At 41.3% G+C, this 20,201-nt stretch overlaps 1 pseudogene; it reads right to left on the bottom strand.

Moving 5' to 3' along the window:
- Positions 1 to 1,308: 1,308 nt before the first annotated feature.
- On the bottom strand, positions 1,309 to 1,878 carry LOC144305488 (large ribosomal subunit protein eL21 pseudogene; annotated as a pseudogene).
- Between the last annotated feature and the right edge of the window lie 18,323 nt (positions 1,879 to 20,201).

Below are 20,201 nucleotides of genomic sequence, written 5' to 3'. Positions count from 1 at the left end.
CTCCACAATTTATGCAATAGTGGTTTTTTTTACATCTAACAGTCATCAAACTATGACCCTACCAACAATCATTTCTCCCTCCAAAGTATCATCCACAGAACCCAAAGTCATTTTTATTTAAATACATACCATGATTCTTTCATTGATTCCATATTGCCTCCAGAGCCAAGATTTAAATTCAGATTTTCACTGAAAAAATAAATTCTTTTTCTATTATAGATATTTGCCTAAGTCCAAGATGTCTATTTTTAAATTAATTAATTGATTTTTATTTGAATTTTGGTAGTTAACATACAATGCAATATTAATTTCTGGAGTAGAATTCGGTGGTACATCACTTACATATAATAATACCCAGTGCTCATCACAGCAAGTGCCCTCTTTAACACCCATCACCATCTAGCACATTCCCCATCCACCTCCCTCCATCAACTCTCTGGTTGTTCTCTTGTTAAAACTCTCTTACAGTTGTTTCCCTCTCTCTCTCTTTTTTTTTTTTCTTTTTCCCCTTTCCCTACATTCTGTTTTCTTTCTTAAATTCCACATATAAATGAGATCATATGATATTTGTCTTTCTCTGACTTATTTCCCTCAGCATAATACACTCTAGCTCCATCCATGTCATTGCAAATGGCAAAATTTCATTCTTTTTATGGTTGAGTAATATCTATATATCTATATCTATCTATCTATCTATCTATCTATCTATCTATCTTTTTTTTCTATCTATCTATCTATCTATCTATCTATCTATCTATCTATCATCTATCTATCTATCTATCTCTCACATCTTCTTTATCCATTCATTAGTTGATGGACATTTGGGCTCTCTCCATAATTTGGCTACTGTTGATAATGCTGCCGTAAACATTAGGGTGCAAGTACCCCTTTGAATCTGTATTTTTGTATTCTTTGGGTCAATACCTAGTAGTGCAATTGCTGGATCATAGGGTAGCTCTATTTTTAACTTTTTGAGGAAATTCCATACTGTTTTTCACAGGGGTTGTACCAGTTTGCAGTCTCACCAACGTGTAAGAGGGTTCCCCTTTCTCTACATCCTCGTCAACACTTGTTTTCTCTGTTGTTAATTTTAGCCATTCTGACAGGTGTGAGGTGATATCTCATCATAGTTTTGATTTGTATTCCCCTGATGATGGGTGATGTTGACCATCTTTTCATGTGTCTGTTAGTCATCTGAATGTCTTTTGTGGAGAATGGTCTATTCATGTCTTCTGCTCATTTCTTTTTCTTTTTTTTTGCTTTAAATATTTTTTTAAGTGAAAGGACACCAACCACACTCCTACTCAATTAAGAGAAACACTTTTACAATCCTGAGGTCTTTTATTTTCTTTACAGTTATCATGCCATGAATTCATAGGGAATGGGTTCCAGCAGTTCAGGCTCCTTTCCATTGGTTCTCACAAAGTGTGCTTCTCTGGGTGGGGCAGGCTGGCACTTCAGTTGAACCCAAGTACCTTTCTCTTTGGCTTCCTTCTTTTTCTGATCATTTTCCTTCACACGCTTCAGGAAGCTATCTTGGCTCTTTGAGTGTTTAATATGCTCAATGCGGACATTAATTCTCTTGGCAAGAATCTTGCCCTTAACTTGTTTGTTTACAACAATGCCAACAGCATGCTGAGTAACATTGTAGACCCTTCCAGTTTTGCCATGGTAACATTTGTGGGGCATTCCTTTTTGAACAGTGCCCATTCCCTTGAATGTCCACAATATCACCTTTCTTATAGATTCGCATGTATGTGGCCAAAGGAACAACTCCATGTTTTCTAAAAGGCCTAGAGAACATATAGCGGGTACCTCTCCTCTTTCCCTTTGTGTTGGTCATTTTGGCGAATTACTGGAAGATGGCGGTTCTGGCCGAAAGGCCTTCTGCTCATTTCTTAACTGGATTATTTATTTATTGGATGTTGAGTGTTATAAGTTCTTTGTAGATTTTGGATACTAATCCTTTATCAAATATATCATTTGCAAATATCTTCTCCCATTACATAGGCTAGATACCTTTTGGCTCTGTTGATTGTTTCATTTGCTGTGCAGAAGCTTTTTACTTGATAAAGCTTGTATGGAACCACGAAAGACCTCAAATGGCCAAAGTAATTCTGAAAAAAGGAAAACAGAACTGAAGGATCATGATTCTGGATTTCAAGCTGTATTACAAATCTGTGATCATCAAGACAGTATGGTACTGGCATAAAAACAGACACATGAATCAATGGAACAGAATAGAGAACCCAGAAATGGACCCACAACTGTACTGCCAACTAGTCTTTGGCAAATCAGGAAAAAACAACCATTGGAAAAAAGACAGTGTCTTCAACAAAAGGTGTTGGGAAAACTGAACAGAAAAAGAATGAAACTGGACTTTCTAACACTATACACAAAAATTAATTCAAAATGAATAAAGATCTTAATATGAGTCAGGAAATGGTCAAAATCCTGGAAGAGAAACCTCTTTGACCTTGGCCATAGCAACTTCTTACTAGACATATCACCACAGGCAAAGGAAATAAAAGCAAAAATGAGCTAAAATGTCTTAATACCCAATGCATTTCTAAATCACCTTCCTTGCTACCAATTTTCCTGTGTGCAGAAAAAACTTTCATACTACATAAAAATCGCATAATATATTGTACAAGAATAAATATTGCCATACAACAACAAAAATAACCTTTTATGAGCTTTAATAATGTTTTGAGTTGCGTAATACATATCTAATGATAAAATTAGCAAGCATAGCCCTAAATTTTTTAGCCACTGATCTACAGAATTTGCCTAAATCCCTATATAGCCCATTTGGGGTGGACCCATGAATTTGGGTTCTTAATCTAAGACCTTAAGCAACATTCAAAAAAATTGAGATTTCATGTAAAGGTGGAGATACATAATAGAATGCATGGATTCACACACAAAAAAAACCCCACCTTCCTACAAACTCCTTTATATATTTCATACTTTGTAATTGAAGTCTTTTTTTTTTTTTAAGATTTTATTTTTTTAAGTAATCTCTACACCCAACATGGGGCTCAAACTCACAACTCCAGGAGGGTGGGTTGCATGCTCCACCTACTGAGCCAGCCAGACATTCTTTGTCTTTGATGTCTTGGACAGAGTTTCCTGGTGAATAGAATTACCATTGATTTCATGTAACTGTTGTGATTCATAAAACACAAATGTTTGTGGGTCTTTGATTTAAAGTTTTAGCCTAAAGCAATGTCTTTAATGGGACATAATTTGGTTTGATTATTTGTGGTGTGTTTATATTCCTAATACCCATTTTATTATTCATGAAACTTTCAAGTTGAGAGACTGCATATACACACCTAGCCTAATATTAAAAACTTACTGATATTTTATTTTAACTGTCTTAACTTGGCAAATAAAACCCTGGGACAATAATCTAGTTATGTACCAATTTCCTTCTGTAAGTACAAACCATGCTCATCTAATGTATTTTGGGCTTATAAAAAGTAGTAAAGTGCCTATATTGAAATCATATTACACACTTGGTGAATGTGCAATAATTATGTTAATTACATATTTAAAATTTATTCATTCATAAAGGGTTTTACTAATCATTAAATTCATGTAATTATTCCAGGCTATGGGGGATAGAGGGCATCAAAATGAATAAAACTTGCATTACTATTTTTTTTTTTTTTTTGCATTACTATTCTTAAGGAGTTTACAATACAGAAAGGGCAAAAGCATAATAGTAACTGGCTGTAAAGTAGTATAAAACAAATGCTATAAAATTCCCTTACTCCTCCCTACCAAAGGAACCAAAACAGATGAGGGGAAAACAAAATTACTTAAGATTTTTGTGGTGGGATTTCAGCTCTTAGAAGAGAGCTTGAGAGAAACAGCATAGGTAATAGTGTCCAAGGGAAAGCTAACGGATGAAGGAGGAGTTGCTAGAGCTGAATAAAAATATTATGGGAGAGGATTGCAGGTGAAAGAGGCTTATACCAAGGATAGTGATTGTGGATGTCACAGTCTGAATGGTACAGTTTACAGTTAACAGAATAGGAGATGTTTTTTGGGGAAAATGTTAACTTAGAAAGTGGACTAACTATGGGTCAGCCAGTCTTTATATTTTACATGAAATCTCAATATATGATTCTGGGTCTTACCAAAACTCAAATCAAATGAGAACGTTTATTGAGGTGTTGCTGATAAGCCTCTCCTGGAAAAAAGTATATCAGTAACTGTGAAGGGCCTGGGATTTATCTTACTTGTAAGGTAACAACTTAGCTTGTCACATTTTTATGGATTCGGGCAGAAAACACAAGACTCTGGGGCCAAAGACAAAGGACATCATAATCCCCTGTAATAGCAATGGCAAAAGTGTCAGTATTTTCTTGAGTTGGTTTCTCAAGCCCTAATTCTTGCAAGAAGATCAAGTTTTAATAATTGACTGGATCCAAAATGATACACTAAGTCCAATTACGGGCATTGAGAAAAAAAGTTCCACAGATGATTTTGGTTTACATTCTTTACTAAAAACAATTCAATAAGGGGTAAATCTGAAAAACATCTACAAGCTTAAATAGCATTGTAAATAATCAATTAATAGTCAGGTCTTTACTGTAAGTAAACTTTGTATGTGTCCAGCACCATACCAAAAACAGAGGGGAAAAGAAATCTTAAATGAAGTCTGTGTTTTCTAAGAATTTATACTTTAACTGGGAATATAAAAAATGTAAGTGTAAGTCTGAAGTAAATAATTATAATTTAGATAAAAAGTTTAGAAGGCATATCAATAGAAACATTTCAAAATAATATATCAGATTATGGTTTATTATTAAGAATTGGTTATCACATGTGAAAAAGAAGTTACTTCAACATTCAACATGTGTGTTTTTACCTACATGTAATGAGAAGCAATAGACAGTCATTAGCAGTATGCACCCTGGAATCAGAGCACCTTAGATGCAATCCAGCTGTTTGTCCCTAGGCTTTGCCTGACCTCTACGTCCTCATCCATAAAATGAGTATAATAATTGCATCAAATTCATGGATTAAAATCAAGATTAACATGTTAAGGGTTTTAATATATCTTTCTGCTCCAAAGAAGATATATAAATAGCCAGTAACGCGTAAAAAGGATGCTCAACATTATCAATCATTAGGGAAATGTAAATCAAACTTGTGATGAGATACCAGTTCACACCATTAAGATGACTATCATAAAAAAATACAATAACAGGTGTTGGCAAGAATGTGGAGAAATGGGAACTTTCATACATTACTAGTGGGGATATAAACAATAACACAGCTCTGAAAAACAATTGGCCACACTTTATACATAAAGTCTGACCAACTTTATACATAAAGTTGCTATGTAACCCAGTATTTTGCCTCCTTAGGTATGTACATACGAAATTTATGAACACTTATACACACACACACACAACTTGTACATGAATTATGAAACAACCTGAATGTTTATCAACTGATGAAAGAACAAAATGTGGTCTTTCCGTACAATGGGATACCATCTGGCAATAGCATACGATGGAGTACTGACACATACAAAGGGATGAACCTTGAAAACGTTGTGTTAACTGAAGAAAACCAGACAAAAAAGGGCACAGAATGTATGATTCTGTTTATATGAAATGTTCACAATAGGCAAATCCATAGAGATAGAAAATAGATTCGGGGTTGCCAGAGACTAAGGGAAGATGCGAGGTAGGAGTAAAGAGTAACTATTACTGGGTCCAGGACTTCCTCTGGGCATGATGGAGGGATCTAAAATTAGTTTTTGGTGATGGTTTCACATTGAAGTGCATGTACATCTTAAGCGAGAGAACTCTGTAGTGTGTAGATTACATATCAATAAATGTTTTTAAAAAGATTAAGAAGTCAGTATGAGTAAAATTCGTAGAAGTGTCTATGACATGGTAACGACTCAGTATATTTTAGCTTTTACTGTTATTCCTAACTGCCAAATAAATAAATGTTTATTTCTTATGAGATGGTAAATACTATGAAATTAGGTGCCATATTGGACTTATCATCTCCACAATATCCACGCAATGTACGTTCTGTTGTCGATGTATTATAGTTACTTAAAGAGAGTGTGGTGGGGGGAGAAGGCAGGAAAGTGCGAGAATCGAGAATCGCAAAAACAGCAAATGAAACTGGTCCCTTCCCTTGAAAAACTCACAACTGACCAGGGAGAGAGACATGCCTGCATCTGATTAAAGTACAGTTGCAACATTCTGTTGAGGAGTAAGTAAGGGGTGACAAGCAGAGGAGGCTATCCGAAGAACGAGAGGTTTGCAGAGGTCTGGGCAGATTGTGGGTGGCAGGGAATTTTGTGCAGGCGAAATAGCAGACACATAGATGGAGAGATGTTGTTAAAAGGCATAGGATCTCTAAGGGGGAACGTGTTTACTGTGGCCTCAGCATTTCATTCACGGAGAAAATTGAACAACACGAACCTGTAGTTGGAAAATTAAAGTCAGACTTAGTAAGACTTGGTATGTCATTATACATATTTTTTATCAAACAATGTGAACTCGGGGTTCTTTCGGTTTCTGTTTTGTTGTTGCTGTTTTTATTTTCTTAAGTATCTATTTTACGTTTCAGGTATTTTTAGTTGTTTGGAAGAAAAAAGAAAGGGAAAAAAGACTTTGCCTTAATTTTGCTAGCCTTGAGAATCTTGTAGGGCGGCTATTTATGTAAAAGTGATGGTGTGGCACATGTTCTATCTCTGCTGTGGGACATTTGGGCCAGTCCCCATGCTCTCAGGCCCTCTGAGTCATCAAGACGAACTGAGATCCGGTAAATCCTAGTGCGAGCTCGGGGGTCGGAAAGGGCCTTAGGTTTTCCTACCCTGTCCTCTGTTGAATCCCCTCTACAACATCGCCACCAAGCGGCCAGAGAGCCCCAGGCGGGGCTGCTGGCCTGGGTTTACTCTACAAATAAAACTAGGCAAGGCCACACTTTAGATATAGTCACTAAAATGTAGCATGCTTAGGTTAAAACCTGGACAATACTTCAATTCGAGGCCCCCAATTTTTAAAGAAGGCTCATCCCTTTCCCAGGTCGAGAAGATGTGAGACAGCTGCTTTCTGTTAACAATATTCAGGTTTAAATATTTCTGTCCGTACAGTGTGTTTTGGACAAAAGACAGGAAAGAAAAAGAAGCCAGGAATTAACGCACATGGCGGAAGTAGAACAAAGGGAAAATGGGACAGAAGGAAAGGAACAGATGACACCCTAAGGATGCCATGGCGCCCCACTTCTGTTTGCCTTCGCTTCAGGGGTGGAGCACCCTGTAACAGAAGAGATTTATCAGTGTCACAAGTAATGTTAGATCAGCTAGTGTTTTCCTCAACCCAAGCTATAAACACTTCCACGTTCAAAACACTTGGCAACAGAGGCAAGAATTTTTAGTGAGTTGGAAGAAACCATCACAAATACTGAGGGATGAGCTGCTTGCTCCTCCACGCCCAGAGTTCTGGCTTCTTATGCCAACTCCTTGTCCAGGGGGTGACCGAAGCCAGCCCATGCTACATATCCTTGGTGGCTTCGTAAAACAACTATGATGACAAAAACAAAAGTAAATAAAACACTCAATCCATTTCTGAACCCAAACACAACTTCCTGTGTGTGTGTGTGTGGGGTGGGGGGATAACATACATCATTTACCCTATGAGACCAGCAGGTAACAGCACTCATTCCTCCTCTCAGCAAAGACAGAATTATTCATGGGTAAAAAATGATTTTCTGTCTCATTGAATAATGTATAGAGTTGCTGAATCCCCGGGTTGCACACCTGAAACTAATATACCACTATATGTTGACTGCACGAGAATTAAAATTTAAAAAAAAAATAGAGAGTTTGTCCTATGTCCTGTTTTAGAAAGTGTTCCACTATCAGAAGGGAGACCATCAAACCATAGGTAACCTGAAATGCCGAGTCCACATACTATTGGCAAAATTTTATTCCTTCATGCACTGCAACATTATTTCTTTTCACTTACATATTTTTAGTCCCTGCTTTGCACCCCCTCCCTACCTCAAAAGGATTCGGTGCATAGTCGAGTGACATAGAGCAAAGAGAAAATCAGAGAAGGGAAATTATGAAACTGGGCCAACAAACCATATCAGGTGGTCCAGGGAAGTTGCTAAAAGCAAGAGATGGCCATTACGTGAGCCTAAAACTCGCCTCTAAAACCTTTCCTCTCAGACTCTTTGCACCATAATTATTGTCATTTCAAGACTGCTCATTACAGTGACAGTGTCCCCACTCCCCATGGCTGCCATCCGAGGTCATTAGAGTCTTTCACCACAGTTTGTCAAAATCATTGGATGTTGCTCGTGGGGGCCCCTGCTGCTGGGCAAAGCTGGCTTGGCTTTTAGACCTGGCTGTGGAAAAGTGCCCCAAAATGATGGGCTCGTGCTTCTCCTAGAAACCAGGTACAGAATGTACCCCCATCCCAGCCTTCTCTCTGAGAACCCACCCTTCATGAGCCTGCAGTCAGTGCACTCCAACTTTCACAACTGGCCTGGAAGCATTACTTTTTCTTTTGGTGTCATGGGATCTATATATATATATTATATATAATATAAGATAGATATCTATAGGTATCTTATATATATATATAATATATATATATTATATATATATATATATATATATATATATCTCAGCATGCATTCTGGGATATCACCACACAGTTGCAAACCAAGTTCTGTATGGTTTTGTTCTGTTTTCTTATGGAGGAGGAGTAGAGCAGATGCTTAGCCAAATAGAATGAAAAGAAATTTTGGATTATAAATCCCCTCCCATAGAATTCTCAACTTATTTGATTAAAGGAAAAGGTATTTTAAGTGTAGCCTATGGTTACATACAATGGAAAATTTGATAAAATTTACCAAATGCAAAAACGTGGTCTTCCCCATATGATGTCAGTCACAGCACCTCATCTAAATATGGTCCCTACAAATATCTGGTGCTCTCTGTCCAATAGGAGAAGCCGACTACGTATGGCAAGTACGTCAGCATAGCACTTATTTATGCTGTTTGAGGAGTTTACACATAATAATCCACTTACCCTTGCAAAAAACGTTGAGATAGGAATTACCCTTATGTGACAATTGAGGAAACCGAGGCACAGAGAAATTAAATAAGTTACCTAGAGTCACACAGCTGGCTAGCGGCAGCGCCAGTGTCTACACACACCCTACACTCTGGCTCCCAAGCCCCTGATCTTGTCCCCTAGACTATACTGCCTTTTAGGTATGAAGTTTCTATGTTGACATATCTTCTGGTATTGTTTTGCCTTAAAATAATGTATTTGATCCCAGAGCAAGACCATTGTGACTGTATTTGGATGCCATGTAGATAATCTGAGATTATCCGGGGAGACTGACAAAACAATCAACCAGAATTAATCTGGGTGTGATATGTCTCTTTTATAGAATTAGTGAAGCCAGTTCAACATTCTGTGGCCTGGTTTTTTTTTTTTTTTTCCATTTATAAAGTTGGAATTTTTGTATGTTTCCCAATCATAAATGGAAACTGAGCATGAATGTGATTATATAAGCCACGGTAGTTAAACTCCCTGCAAGATCAATGTTGTATGAAGCAGTACTCGAGTGGGTAGGACATCTCCCTCAGGACTCTGCTTAATTCGTGCTCAACTAACATAGCACATGGACCATGGGTATAGGATCCCCTGGGATGCTTTCAAAAATGTGATTATGGGATCTTGACTGAGACCTACTCTATCGAAATTTCTGGAAGGTTAGCACCAGAATATACATTTATTAAACTCCCATATGATTCTTATATACCAGAATTTGATAATCGTTGCCTTTGAACAAGTCTTCTTGTCCAAATTCTGGCACATTTAATTCACCTTTGAAAAAAAAGTGAATTAACTTTGAAAAGTTAAACCAAATGAATCAGAATCTTAGGTCAGCACGGGACCTGGGCATCTGACGTTGTTAAAGGTTGCCAGCTCTTTCACCCCCTAATGCACTCAGGCCTGAGAGCAACTGCCTCCCTTCAAGTTCATAGAAAGCCATGGAAAGGGAAATTCTGAGGTCAATAATCTAGAAACGATTATTAAATCACTAAGTCTAAAAATGATCATCTTTGCCCGATTATTCCTTCCAGTGTGTGAAAATGCTAATGTCTAAATGCATATTCCAACCTTACTTTCACAAGAACAAGTGACCCGGAAGCTACTGTATTGTTTTCGTTTTTACTATTACAGTGGGAGCCTCCAGGTCCAACGAGATGGTGTGATGGCAGGCTTGATTACACGGCTTTTGGGGTTGTTTATATTGTGTTTGTGGAGTTTCCTGCCCTGACAGTATATGAACATACTAGGGAATGAAATGCTTTTATATACCCTAATCTTCAAGCCCAGTTATGCTCTCGAGACTTAAATACTATTCATGAGTGATGCTGTACAGCCCGCTAAATCCCCTCACTCCTTCCATATGGAAATGCTTTGCTTAAAACTGTTCCCTAGGGACAGAGGGGGAAAAAAAGAAATTATTTTCAAAATATGTTGGGATTTTTACAGGGTCGTTCTATATACTGTATACTCAAGTGACAATTCTGAATGGACCGTGATGACCCAAGACTTTAGTTTTGTGATTTAGTCTGACATTAACATCTTAACTTCCCCAGTTCAACAAATTCAAGTTCAATGGCTAATGAAGGTGAATGCCACACTCAGTGCTGCTTTCAGAATGTACTTTAGGGAAATTGATTTAGGCCTTTTTTATCCTTAGGAAATATGATTTTATGCTCCTAACTTTGGAAATGAAAACAATATGTAATAGGATGAACACAGAAATACACAACAAAAATGAATGTGGCCTAAGAACCAGTTGACTAGAGACACATCCCTGAGTCACTCTGGTTACCAAAAGCAGCGGATCTCTAAAGAGCAAAAATGATGATCAATAGAGAAAAGTGAATATGGCGTTGCATGAAGAAATATTACTGCAGTTTCTGATGGTTATCTTAGCTTGAAAGTTCGAAGAAACATGCTGTACTTCAAGATAAGCCAGAGGAGGAGTTGCGCTGCCTTGCACACAATGGAGGACAAATCGAATTTTCTTAGCCAACAGAGACATCCATGGATTTGAACAGGCTTGCAGATGGAGCTCGCAAATGACACCTTGGAGATGATGACGTCAGTTTTATAGGTGAGGTAAAAATCCAGTGGCTGTGATTTTGACAGCACATGTTCCATTTAATGACAATAAAAACAACTTTATATACTGTATTGCACATTGTACTTAGGATTCTGTGAGAAGTAATATGAAACAGGAAACAAAGGCGGAACAAGTCCATGGATGGTTAGGCAACGATGTTTCCAAACACTTAGAGATGCTCGTTTTTCTTCGTTTAAATGGCATCACGTTGCTCCATGCCACCTGGTCCGAGCCTACTTAGCACCCATAAATCAGCAATTTCCACAATGACCAGGTATCTTATGTAATGACCCCAACCCCAACCAGCAGAAGTTTTCCATCACTACCATATGAGACTCACAGTCCAATAAGACTACACTTGACATGGCCACGTAGTATCAATTGCGCCAACATATTTTAAAGCTCTACTACTCGGAAAGTGCTGGTCCGTGATGCAATAAGGAGCTTGTTCTAGAAAACCAATCAATGTACCATTTCTGTTATCAAAAACTCTTTCCCCCTAAAACGTTAGCCGAACCCAATGTGGTGCTTTGTAATGAAGTTGCTTGACATCCTGGTGCGAGTGAGTTCCTTGTCTTTTTGTGGACCAACAGCAGACAGTGGACCAACTCGGTAGCCGTCTGAGAACTGGAGTTCGAATAGCACCGCGTAAGGTATCTGTTTCCATCTATAATGTCTGTTGTGAGTTGGATGGCAGCTCCCCCAAAGTTTGGTCCGTAACTAACCCCCAGACCCATAAAGACATGACCGTATGTGGAAAACAGACTTCTATAGGTGCAATTAAGTACCTTGGGAGGAGGTCACACTGGATTACCTACACGGGCTCTAAATTCAAGATTACGTGTTCTTCCAAGAGACACAGGAGGAGAAGACAGAGGGAGAAATCAGAGAAGATCGTGTGACAATGAGGGCAGAGATTGGATTGATGCCGCCCTGAGCCAAAGAACACGGGGAGCCCCCAGAAGCCAGAAGCAGCAAGAAGGGATGTTCCCCTAGTGACGTTGGAGGGCATGTTGTCTCCGGAGCTGTGAGGCGGTTAATTCCTGCCATTGTAAGCCACCCAATTCATCGTAATTTTTTACAGTGGCCCTGGGAAACTGGTATGATGCCAAAGGTTTTATTGTCATATAAACTTTTTAAAATATCATACATGTTCTTTAGGAATATATTTTTGTAAATTAAAATGCATTATACATATGCATATATGCTGATAAATATATGTAAATGAATATGTACATTATATATATATATCAAGGACAGTGATTTGATAAGAAATTAAAATCTAATGGTTGCAATTCATATTTTTAAAACTTTTTATAATTAATCAAGGCTTTCCCTCCCATTTAACTCAACTACATTTAGTTGTCTTCCGAGCACAAAAATTAACTTAGCCACTTGTCACAAATTTCTCTACCTGGTTTTTGTAAGCAGAAGGACCATTTTCATTTCCACAGAAATGTCATGCTGTGAATTACAATAATAAGGAATCAGATAAGGAATTCACGGTATGTGTCCAATATTTCTGGGTTTTTCAGGTTTCTTCTAATCTTTACGTATGCTTGTAAATATACCTAAACATATAGAAATATAAATACCGACCCGGCGGTCAGGAGGGGCAAAAATCGGCAAGATGTTACTATGAGGATTCTTGATTTAAGTGAAAGAAATGTCAATATTTTACTTCCAAGTGCAAATCGATTTGGAAAATGATTGCAAGGGTACGGGATAATTAGCCCCACCATTTTAGTGTCTGTTCCCCCTTTCCATAGGGTAGGGATAGTTTGAGTCACATCACAGCAGACCACCGTCCACAGGCTCCAGATTTCTAATCCATCAGGAACAAGAGCCTTTCAGGGATCTCTCACCAATATCACTTTTCTCTTTCCCAAAGCATTTATCCTACAATTCACCACGTACAGTTGCACCTGCATGGTATATTCACAGTCACTGCTGGGCCTGCCAAGAAGTGACTTGCAGTCACCGTGTTTCTGTTCAAATTAGTGGGGCTCTCTCTGTCTGCGGAACATCTGCTTTGAGTGATGCTGCAGCAGCTGTGATGAGCTAATAGTAAGCTGAGTGCTTCAGTATTCAGTCGGACAAAAGGGGCTTTGAGGAGAATGATAAATGACCTAAATTAGATGACGATTTTTAAGTACCTAATTTTAACCTTTGCCATAATGAATGCTTTTTCCTCAAGCTTCTTTGCACCTGTCGCTCTTGGAAAGCGAGTAAAATGTGCCCGCTTGTTGTTTAGTTCAAGTTGCATTTTCAACAGATTGTTAAGCGATGCCTGAAATGCTGATGCGAACCAACACGTTGTGCCTTTTAAGAGTTTCTCTCCCTCCCTCTCTGTCTCTCTCTCTCTCTGGCTTCCTCTAATTTCCTATGGTCTTAAAAAGCAGAGCTTTCTCCAGAGATTCATATGTGCTGTAGAAATAAATACCCTATGCGCCTACATACCATCTCTAAGAAATTCTTTCATATTTTTAACATAGTTTATTTTTGGAGTAATCATTAAGTTTTCTTTAAAAGCTTTCGTATACGAGGGCTCCTGGGTGGCTCCGCGGGCTAAGCATCTGCCTCTGGCTCAGGTCAGTCTCAGGGTCCTGGGGTCGAGCCCCACGTGGGGCTCCGCGCTCAGCGGGACTCTGCTTCTCCCCTCCGTCTTCCATTCCCACCGCTGGTGCTCTCTCAATCTCTCTCGCTCTCAAATAAATAAAAAAAAAAATCTTTAGAAAAAAATAAAAGCTTTAATCTACAGAAAGACGATGTTTGGATTCGTCTTGATCAATGCGTTGATCTTGATTTCGTATTAGCAGGTCTGCAGCGTGAGGCAGGTGCGAGCACCGAGGTGGCAGGGGCTACCCCGGAGGCGCTCAGCCGCCTCCAGACCTCGGGCAGGGGCCTTCCGCGCCCCCCTCGCTCTCTGCCTCCCCCCCCCCCCCCCCCCCCGGGGCCTCGGCCGGGTCTCACCGCCTTGCCAGCGGCGGCGCAGGACTCCGTGCTGTGGACGGGAGGCTTCCGGAGGGGCCACCGGGGGCCTGGGCCGTCACGAGCCCCGCGGGGACCGAGCTCTGCGCACGCGCACAGCCTGCTTGGGATCCTCCCCCCTCCCCCTCCCCCCCCCGTGTGACTTCTCTCTCTCTCTCTCTCAAGTACCTAAGTCAACCCTTACGAGTACCTCCAGAACAACAGACTACTTTTGTCCCTCCCAGTGCGATCCCCGAGGTGGGCTTTCCCCGTGACACATCCCACGGGTTGCACACGAAGCCTCAGCTCACGCGCAGGCGGCTCCCGCGCGGTGCTCCCTCCTCCCTCCTCCCATCGCTCGCTCCTCCCGCTCCTCTGCCTTCTCCGCGTGAAAGGACGTGACGGACCTCACTCTCGTATTGATTGTCTTTATTAAGTCACTTCTCCAAGCCTGCCCGTGTAAGTGCACACAACTGGTAACCCCGCGCACGGCTGCACGAAACACCTGCTGCACACGCTCCTCCGAGCCTTCCGCGGGTGCCACGGCCTCCCGCGGGGCATCCGTGCGCCCACCCGCGCGCCTCACTCTGCGCAGCGCAGGCCTCTGCGCGCCGAGGGTCTTCTTGCTCCCGCGCCTTTTCGGAAGCTGCGTTCGTGCCGCGCACGCTGCGCCCCGCTTGCCCTCCTTTCCCGATCCCGCATCACTCGCACCGGTGACCCCGCGCGCAGCCTAAGACGCGCCCTGGCGGGCGGGCCTGCAGGTCCCCCGGGTCCTTGCTCCGGCCCGTGCTGTCCCCCCTCCCCCCGCCCCGCCCCCGACCCCGACCCCCCAGGCCTGCAGGTCCCCCGGGTCCTTGCTCTGGCTGGTGCTGTCCCCCCTCCCCCCGCCCCGCCCCCGACCCCCCAGGCCTGCAGGTCCCCCAGGTCCTTGCTCCGGCCAGTGCTGTCCCCCCTCCCCCCGCCCCCGGCCCCGCCCCCAACCCCCCCCTACCCCCCCTCCCGGGCCTGCTGGTCCCCCAGGTCCTTGCTCCCGCCCGTGCTGTCCCCCCTCCCCCCGCCCCCGGCCCTGACCCCCTGGGCCTGCAGGTCCCTGGCCCCTGCTCCGGCCCTTGCTGTCCCCGCCTCCCTCCGACCCGACCCCGGCAGCCCCCCTGCGTGTACCCGCCCCCGCTTCTCCGCCTCTGCTTGCACGTCCCCCGCTTGGCCTTACCTTCTGGCATCCAGAGCGCACCCTGCCTGAGGGAATACCCCCGTCCTGGGCAGGTGCCTGCTCCTTAATGGATTATTTACATCGTTTCCAGTTTTTTGCAAAAAGACTGACTACAAGGAACATTCTATGTAACATGAGGTGATAGGAAACAGGGGAGAACATACTCATTCTTTAAGCTTTTTAGTTTCCCAGGAGTGGGACCATCAGATTTATGTCAGCATCCAGACCTACTGTAGAAGCGTTACCACTTTTTACAATTTTTGCCATTCCTAAAGAAAATTTTTATCTCGGCTTTTACCTTGATTTCATTATCCCGACTACTAATATTTACTATTGAGCTTTGCTCTTCTGTGATTTTCCCACTCATATCATCCCTACTTTTTCTTTGTTCTCGGATTTTATTCTTCCACCAACATTACAGATAGTAATCCTCTGTGCTGCAGAAATATATGCACGTAGCTTGTTTTTCTGTTGACATTCAAAACAATTTTTTTTTTTGCAGCTTAGTAAAAAATTATCTGGGGTTTTTTTTTTTTTTTTTCTGGCTTCCAGGTTTCTGGTATTGCTTTAGAATTCTTTCCTGCCATTTTTTTAAATGTCTTTTAGATTTATCGAAGTATTTCAAGTGCTACTTGAGGGCTTAGTCTGCTAAACGTCTGACTCTTAATTCCAGCTCGAGTTGCAATCCCAGGTTGTGCCATCGAGCCCCATCTTGGACTCTGCGCTCAGAGGAACCTTACTCCTCTTCATCTCCCTCTGCACCTCCCCTTGCTCATGCATGCCTACAGGCTTACATTCTCTCTCTCTCTCCCTAAATCATATACATCTTTTTAAAAAAGGAAATATTTCAATTATTTCAATGTATACATAATTTATCATAGGATGCAGTATCTTGGGGTCTGTTTTTATTTCCTCTTAGGGGAACAGTTAATGTTTTTAATGAGTGTGTTGAAATCTCCAATATATTTGTTGAGAAAGTCAACCCGTTGTGGGACCTGAGCATCCCTGTGTATTCTTTTTTTTCTTTTTTCTCAAGTTTTTATTTGAATTCCAGCTGGTTAACATACAGTACAATGTTAGTTTTAGGTATAGAATTTAGTAATTCAACAATTCCATACAGCACCTGGTGCTCATCGCAAGAGCCCTCCATAATCTCTAACACCTCTTTAACCCACTCCCCCCTCCCCGTCTCCCCTCTGCTGACCATCGGTGTGTTCTCTGTAGTTAAGAGTCTGTTTCCTGGTTTGCCTCTCTTCCCCCCCCCCATGTTCATTTTTTTGTTTCTTAAGCTCTACATATGAGTGAAATCATAGGACATTTGTCTTTCTCTGGTTGACTTATTTTGCTTAGTATTATTCTCTGTATTTCCATTCATGCTGCTGCAAATGGCCAGATTCCATTCTTTTTGATGGCTGAGTAATATTCCATCGTGTGTGTTCATCACTCAGTGAGCATTTGCATCACCCTGTGTTCTTGCTGAGTGTCCTAAGAATGAAAAGCCCTCACTGCTCTGAATCCAGGTGATTTCTCCAGGTTGTATTTGCAGCAACAACCTGGCAGGATGAAGCCCTCTCTCTCTCTGTCTCTCGATAAAGACCACGTTTACTTGCCTCTCATTATAAAAGTGGTGGATTCCTCAAATGCAGTCTTTTTGACCCATGATACAACCCACTACAAGGGCAGGCATGCACCTTCATTATCTGTCTCACCCATGTAAAGAAGCAGAAAATACAAGGAAATGATTCAAGCATGCTCACATGCTTTATTATGGCATCAGAAATGAATCCTTTTTCTCTCAGCCATGAGTCTGATGTCTTATGCAATATTCACTTAACAGTCATAGGCTAAGTTAGCTTGTAACTAGAGTGAAACCCCAAAGCCAATAGCACTAATACAGAGAACAGCATCCATCCATGCACAACCGTACTTACACAAACACGCAAGTTTAATGATTATATTTCAAGGTCTCATGTTCTTTTTAAGTTTCTACTTTAGTTCCAGTTAGTTTACACACGGGGTTATATTAATTTCGGGTGTGATATGGTAATTCAACACTTCCGTACAGCACGGGGCTCGTCACACAGGCCCTCCTTGACCCCCATCACTTAGTTCACCCATCTTCCATCCTTTGCCCTCCGGTAACCATCAGTTTGTTCCCTCTAACTAAAAGTCTGCTTCTTACTATGTCTCTCTCTCTTTCCCTTTGCTTATTTGCTTTGTTCCCTGAATTCCACAGATGAGTGAAATCATGTGGTATTTGTCTCTTTCTCTGACTTCTTTTGCTTGGCATTATACTTGCTGGCTCCATTTGCATTGCTGCAAAGGGCAAGGTCTCATTATTTTTTACAGCTAAGTGCTGTTCCGCTGTACATAGAGCACCCTTTCCTTACTCGTTCCTCTGTCAGTGGACGAGCTGCCTGCTACTACCTCATGGCTACTGGAGGAATGTTGCAATGAATGTGAGAGATACACATACCTTTTTGAATTCGTGTTTTCATTTCCTTCGGAAAAGTACTCAAACATGGAATTACTAGACCATATAGTAGTTCTATTTTTTATTTTTTGCGGATCTTGATAGTGTTTTACATTCTCACTAACAGTGAATAAGAGTTCTCTTTTCTCCACAATCTTGCCGACACTTGTTCTTTCTTGTCTTTTTCGTAGTAGCCGTTCTGACAGGGGTGAGGTGATCTCCCACTGGGGTTTCGATTTGCATTTCCTCCGATCATGAATGACATTGAACACTTCTCATGTGCCTGTTCATCATCTGTATGCATGTCTTCTTTGGAGAAAATGTCTATTTAGATCTTTTAAGAGTCTACTTTGTACCAGATTGTTTCTTGACTTAATTTATTGTGTTCCTTTTGTCCTCCTTGCTGATTTGGAAGTTTCTGCTATGGCTTATCATTTCTACAAATATTTATGTATTAGTCTGCTCAACTCTCATAACAAAACCCCAAGGGCAGATGCCTTAATGACAGGAATTTATTTTCTCACAGTTCTGAATCCTAGAAGTCCTAGATCAAGATGCTGGCCCACTCAGTTCCTGGTGAGAGCTCTCTTCCCAGCTTGAAGATGACTCCTCCTTGCTGCATCCTTACGGGAGACAGAGAGAGAGCAAGATTTCTGCCATCTCTTCGTATAAGGACACTGATCCCATGGTGAAGACCTTGCCTTCCTGACTTCATCTAACCCATAGGGGCTCCCAAAGGCTCTGTCCCACCATGAGAGTTAGGTTTTCAATATATAAATCTGGGGAGACACAGAAATCCAGCTAGTATGTGTTACTTTTCTTTTTTCTTTTTTTTTTTAAACATATTTTTTTAATTTTTATTTATGATAGTCACAGAGAGAGAGGGGGGGGGGCAGAGACATAGGCAGAGGGAGAAGCAGGCTCCATGCACCGGGAGCCCGACGTGGGATTCGATCCTGGGTCTCCAGGATCGCGCCCTGGACCAAAGGCAGGCGCCAAACCGCTGCACCACCCAGGGATCCCACGTGTTACTTTTCTATTTCCTGTATTCATATCTAAAACTAGATTTTTCTAAATTTAACTATATGGAAATAAATTTAAGATATTATTTCAATTAGATGCCTCATTTATCTATGTCATTCCAAACCCACTAGTAAAAAACCTTTAGAATACGTTTATTTCCCCGTTTTCCCACACTTGCCCTCTCAAATATTAGATTCTATGACTTTTGTTGAAATAATTCTTAATTCTGAGCTCTTGAGATTTACACTGGTGACGTGCCTCTGCTGTTTTAAAAATCTCTATCCTTAAAAGTGCAAAATCTCAGTCATATTATCATCCATTTAAGTTTAACTACACATACAAGAGTCAATGCGTATTACTGACTGTTAAATTTTAGATTATCCTTCAAGCATTTTCCATAGATGAAGTGGTGTTTTTTTATTAATTTGTGCTCATCTTTCTTTTGCCCTGTTCTATAAGTGGTTTTCAAATAAAAAAAGCCAATACGTTTGATGGTGAACCTGGAACAGATTCTGCATCTTTCTGAGACACTTTGCAGGGTACCTCAGTTTCTTCATGTATAAACTGAGCATAATCAAATAACCTGTCTCAAAAGATTGACATACAGTACTTTAAATATGTAAAACAATGCTTAGAATATCGAGCACAATGTGTTAGCTTATATTAACTGGGCATTAAACTTTTTTTTGAGGGAAGGAGCAGCAGAGAGAGGGGGAGAGAATCTTTTTTTTTTTTTTTAATAAGTATTTTTTAAAGATTTTATTTATTTATTCCTGAGAGACAGAGAGGCAGAGACCCAGGCAAAGGGAGAAGCAGGCTCCGTGCGGGGAGCCCGACGCGGGACTCGATCCCGGGGTCACGCCCTGGGCCCAGGGCAGCCACTTAACCGCTGAGCCCCCCGGGCACCTGATAGGACCCCAAGTGCAGATCCAGTCGTAATATATTAGTAGCTTGAATCCTCAAAAGCCAGAGCAGGTCACCCAGGAGCAAGGCAGACCCACTGAGGCCCACAGGGAAGCGTCAGGGCCGGCGGAGGCGCGGCTGCAGGCGGAGGCGGCGGCGGCCGGGCCCACGCCCCGCTCTCGGGCCCAGGGCGCCTTCCACGCACCGTGTCAGAGGAGACAACCTGGACAACTGCGGCCCGTGTATGCCCAGAGACGGGCACTTTTCAGTTCCTGCCGCAGGTTTGTGTCTTTGGGTTTAGATTATTCTAAAACATGCCTATATCTTCTTTTTTAACATAAAAAAAAAATTACAGTGGGAATGAGTTTTAAAACTGTAACAGTCACAATGTTATTTTAACTGGATACATTTAAT

The sequence above is a fragment of the Canis aureus genome, chromosome 35, assembly GCF_053574225.1.
Source record: "Canis aureus isolate CA01 chromosome 35, VMU_Caureus_v.1.0, whole genome shotgun sequence".
NCBI classification, from domain to species: Eukaryota; Metazoa; Chordata; class Mammalia; order Carnivora; family Canidae; genus Canis; species Canis aureus.
The sequence above is the reverse complement of the archived record's forward strand: the minus strand, read 5'-3'. Positions and strand labels throughout refer to the sequence as shown.